Raw genomic sequence first — 5629 nt, 5'->3', positions numbered from 1 at the left:
GGCTATTTGTTATCATTGGATTGTTAGCAGAAGAATATGGTACTAGAACAGTAACTTGTGAGGCAGAGGTTTCTTAGCGCATGACTCCTGGCTCCTCTCCTTTAATTGTGGACAAGATAAGGTGTATAAGGAAATACTTCCTTTGTGGCTGATCTAGTCTAACTGTAGCACACTAGGACATATAAAAAAAACAAAAAACATATGGAAACCTATTTCACCAGCAGGCAAAATGAAATATGCTTAGTAACAAGGTTAGACAGATTAATCAATGGGGTCACTGGATAATGATGGGAACTTAGAAGTAATCAATTTTTGATGCAGATAGAAAATTAGGGGTCTTGCATTCAATATGAGATTTATATGACTATTTCAAGATGAACGGAGGCTATGCAAACATGCTGAATTCTTTAGTACAGACAAATAAATAGGGGGTCACATTTGAATTCTGGCCTAGGCCACGACTTGAAATTCACGGGTCTCATTGAGCCGGTTAATTCTACACAGGAGCAAAACAGGCGGCACTCCTCCAGCTGCAGTGCTGCACTTATAGAAGGGCCTGTACATTATTGGAGGAGTGCTGCACTTGGATGCTACTGAGCAAGTGTAAAAACCATCTATATCCATCCAACAAGCTGCCACTCAATAGTATTCGACTCGCAGCCCAAACCATGCACTTGATTTAATATAAGCGAATAAGCAACATGGAAACCCTCTGCAGCTGCACAGGCATTATAATTTATCAACTAGAGCGCCGCAAAGCTACTCCCAGTCTGCCATGATGGGATCTGTCAGGGTTCAATGCCTACCGACCACATTGCCCATAGCTCTCCCCCTCACTCAGAAGCTACATAATATTTTCCTCTACCACTAGTTCCCATCTCTTTCCTCCATACATAGTCTCCTCCACTTTCTCCTCTCCCTCCATCCTCTCTATCTCCCTTCATCCCATCTAGTACTCTCCACCGCATCTCTCATAACTCCTAAAGCCTTTTCTCCAAGTTACACCTCTTTTTCTCAACCCACACCACACTAAACCTCCACCTTGCCCACCTGCTGTCACCCTTCCTCACTCAGAAGCCCACCACATACCCACACTATCCTTATCCCCCTGCTCTAAATCAATCTCAACCCCACACTACAGCAACCCTAACAATCTCCTCCCAACTCTGTCCCCCTCTCCTGCCTCCTCTGGAAAGCCAGTCCTGTCTATAATCAACTGGTCCCTGTCCACGACGGCTTCATATTAAACTCCTTCAATCTCCTAGCCATCACCAAATCCTCGACTTACCCATCTGACACCACTTCTCCTGCAGCTATCTCCTTTGGGGGCCTCACATTCTTTCACACTCCCTGGCCTGGAGGTTGCCAGTGTTGGGGTACTTCTATCATCTGGTCACTCCCACCAACTCTTACCTTCTAAACTCTCCACTTCATTATTTGCATTCAATGCTCAGTTGCCTATTCCAACTTTGAGTAGCTGACTTTCTTCGTCCCCCCTACCTTAACTCAAAATTCCATGTTAACTTTGCTTCTTGGCTCTAATCTTCAAATGGGCTCTCAAGACCCCATTCTTCCTCAAAGCTTTCCAGCTCTCATCCTAACCCACTACTCCATATTCCTTCCTCACAATCCAGCCCATCTGTGTCACCCCTGTTTGTCTGCCCCTTCCCCTTTAGAATGTAAGCTCTCACGAGCAGGGCCCTCACGTGCTTCTCCTTCACTTACTCCTACTTTAATTTACAACAGCACCTAACCCTTGGTTGCTGACATCATGCTGCTTATTTAAGTGTTATACAGCAATGTATAAATCATGTATTTGTCCTGCATTGTTTGTACTGTTAATAACTGTTTTTCTTGTGTGCTCTTTTGTTTATGTACTTTGTAAGGCGCTGCGGAACCCTTGTGGCGCCATATAAAGGATAATAATAATAGCAGGGCACTTAGTGATGGCAGCTCAGGATATTAGACACAAAGTTGTCACGTTCACGTTTTTTCTCTTAAATAGTTAATCATCAGATTTTATGGTCACCTTTATCGAAAGCTCATTTTTGCGACTGCAGTCATTGTACAAAGTTTACAATATAACATTCAGGGGTAGATGTACTAAGCTTTGGAGCGCAGGTTCTCAAACTCTGTCCTCAGGACCCCAAACAGTGCATGTTTTCCAGGTCTCCTCACAGAATCACAAGTGAAATAATTAGCTCCACCTGTGGATCTTTAAAATGTGTCAGAGTAATGAATACACCTGTGCACCTGCTGGGTGACCTGCAAAACGTGACCTGTGTGGGGTCCTGATGACAGAGTTTGAGAACCACTGCTTTGGAGAGATATAAAGTGGAGAGAGATAAAGTATGAACCAATCAGCTCCTGTAATTTTTTTTTTTTTTAAACCACAGGGGTGTATGTACTAAGCTTTGGAGTGAGATAAACTGGACGGAGATAAAGTACCAACCAATCAGCTTCTGTCCCTTTACAGTCTGTTTTAAAAATTAGTTTGTTACATAGACCTCACAGCTTGTAAAGGGACAGTTGGGAGCAGACTGTTACTTTCTCTCTCACCAAGGCTTAGTACATAGACCCCTCAGTGAGTCCGGTATACTAATCGCCCAACAAGACACTACAACTTCACCCCAACTCTCCTTCAAATTTGTGTTGGCTTTCCTGTCCAATATTTTGAAATAATAATGGATTTCCGAATAAGAGATCCTGTACCTGCATTATAATCAATCATAATAAATAATTTATTTCTAGATTTACTGCCAAGATCCTTTGCCGAGCATCATCATAAAAGTGCCACAATGCCAGGAGAGATTCAGATATTCTCAGACCTCAACAGTACCACTGCTTTTTGGAATTTTCTGCATTGTAGATCTAGCTTACCCAAAATGTATCCATCCCTATGCTACCCGCCATTACAAAGCAATAGAGATGAGCGGTTCGGTATTGGCTCGGAGCTTCCCTCCAGGTTCGGATCTCATAACGCGGCAAAAAGTCATCTTTCACGAAACTCTGTGTCTAGGTGTCCGTGCAAGATGACATTTATTGTCGGGACGATCAGAGCAAATACCGAACCGCTCATCTCTACAAAACGGCTAAGCAAGTATGATTTATTATTATCTAGATTATCTGACTGGTTATATACAATGGTAAAGCACGGTATGAGCCCCCCTATGACCGAGGTCTTTGATCATGCCACAAGCACACCACACTCTAGTCTCTTGGTCAAGGCAAAAGGATGACAAATTATCCACAGTTCATCCAACTGGATAGATTTAATCATGTCATTGTTACATAAAATTAACGGTTCAGACTACAAACAAAAAGCAGTTGTAAGCAAAAGCAGCACTGAGCTTCATGTTACATTACTTTGATATCATACAATTATTGGTCCAAGCAAAGGTTAGAAGCCGTATTAAAGTGGGCCTGTCACCCGCACACAGTTGGCACTGATGATTTGTGGTCCCAACCAATAAACGCCTTATTGATTCCCTAGGAACAAGTACTTCAGGCACCAGTTCCCAATGAATTGCTAGGCCAAATATTGGTTAAAAGAACAAAATGGCTGCCTCCAGTGTGCAGGCAAACAGGAACGCTTTAAGAATCACTAGCAAAAAGAACATATAAAAAGATACAGTACATTTATAAGTAGTTGTTGCTGAAAAAGGCAGATATCATAGCTGTGAACATGACTAAGAGAAAACAAGTCACACCCAGATTTCCTACAGCATAGATATATAAATATGTGCTAGTCTATGGCCCAACATAACCTACTGGAAGTAGAATGCTGGACGAACGTCACTAAATAACCTCAATTATTGTACATTTCTAAACATTTCAAATGGCAAATGGTCGCCCTTTTAATCATATTTGCTCATTTAGGGATACAGTATACAACAAATTATAAAAAATAAATCTAAAAGGAATTTGTGGGGTTTTGTCATTTCAAGTTGCTGTCATAATATAAGGAGAAAACAAACAACTAGTATTAAATCCGTCTTTGCATACAAGAATATCGTAATGCAATGTATTAACAGATAACATATGGAAAGGTCTACTTATGTGGAGTTACTATGCTAGAGTAATGTGTATTTGCATATGTATTAATCTTACTCATACAATATGAATGAGATTACACAGCTACTGGAAACAAACATCAATAATAAACGTATATGGTCATGTCTGTGTCGTATACAATCCCAGTTTTATAGAAGCTGCTACAATTGACTTTAACAGAGTCTCTATTGTCTTTTAGTAGTCGTGTCAAAATTAATTTCACTCGTGACACTGGTTTCAGAGGGTGGAGATTCCGGTCATGACCATGAATGTAGGTTGGCGAATATGTTCCATAAAGATTATCCTGAACCTTCTAAGATCACTTCACCTAAAATTCACCTTGTGTTCATTCGCTTCCAGTAACATTCTACAGAATTGGCAAAACCCTTTTCATACTTGATCACACTAGAGATGGGGGATAGGACTGCAGCGACTATAATCACTAAAGCGCACCAGATACATACATGTAATTACAGTGCACATCATTGACCATTACAACATAATACAAGCTTATAACACGTGTATAATGAAAGGAGATTATATATATATATATATATACACACACACACACACACACACACACACACAAATGTACACACACACACACAAACTGCCAGGAGACCCAGTTATAAACATTTACAAAATCATACATAACTGCACACACAAATATACACACATACACGGACACACTACAGATGCATCAAATCTTTTCATAGGTATTCTGTAGCAGTTTTTTGTTTAAGACAACACAAGGGTATTTCTTCCTAGTGCAAATGAGTATTGCTAAGGTCTCACTGGTTTAATCTTACTATTCAATTTAGGATTCAGTGTATCCGTAATATATGCAAAGTGTGTGTGTATTTATATATATATATATACACACACACACATATATACACACAGATCAGCCATAACATTAAAACCGCTGACAGGTAAAGTGAATAACATTGATAATCTCATTACAATGGCACCTGCCAAGAAGTGGGATATATTACGCAGCAAGTGAACAGTCAGTTCTGGTAGATGGTGTTGGAAGCAGAAAATACGGGCCAGCGTAAGGATCTGAGCCACTCTGACAAGGGCCAGATTGTGGGACCGATTCAGATATTTCTGCAATGCCAATATTTCCGCAGTTAAGCGATTGACTGCTGACTGCACAAGCGTCAAGGTGGCATTAAGCACACGCCAAGGTACCTTAGCGATGCAGCTCGCAGTGAGTGTGGTTACAGGGACGGCAAAAACGCAGGCGTGCCGCGACTGTTAACGGTGCGTGTCTCAGCCTACAATTGCAATTCAAGCGGCCATTCTGCCTGACCAGATGGCTACTCAGACAGCTGATTATTGAATAATCTGTGCTGGCGGCTGTCAATGTGTACACAGTTGCTTGGATTTGCTATGATCAATATGGGCGTGTCAGTACATATCCCGGGGTCTGCGGCATTTGCATATGTTCGCACACCAGTTGCATACAGGAATGCAGCGACGCACACCAGTTGCATACAGGAATGCAGCGACGATTGCATTAGCATACATATCTGAATCAAGCCCTGTGATGGGTAGACACAACTGGGTCAGA

The 5629-nt window shown here is 41.4% G+C and overlaps 1 protein-coding gene across 4 annotated transcripts in view; it reads right to left on the bottom strand.

The window, feature by feature from the left end:
- Positions 1 to 3262: 3262 nt before the first annotated feature.
- CPEB3 (cytoplasmic polyadenylation element binding protein 3) overlaps positions 3263 to 5629 on the bottom strand; it is a 151935-nt gene continuing 149568 nt past the window's right edge. For all 4 annotated transcript variants that reach the window (XR_015878963.1, XM_088476919.1, XM_088476918.1 and 1 more), the window contains one exon: positions 3263 to 5629. This exon is cut by the window's right edge. The gene's annotated coding sequence lies outside the window, so the exon portion shown is untranslated.

This window comes from Taudactylus pleione, unplaced genomic scaffold, assembly GCF_031769625.1.
Source record: "Taudactylus pleione unplaced genomic scaffold, aTauple2 ptg000198l, whole genome shotgun sequence".
In the NCBI taxonomy this organism is placed as follows: Eukaryota; Metazoa; Chordata; class Amphibia; order Anura; family Myobatrachidae; genus Taudactylus; species Taudactylus pleione.
The sequence above is the reverse complement of the archived record's forward strand: the minus strand, read 5'-3'. Positions and strand labels throughout refer to the sequence as shown.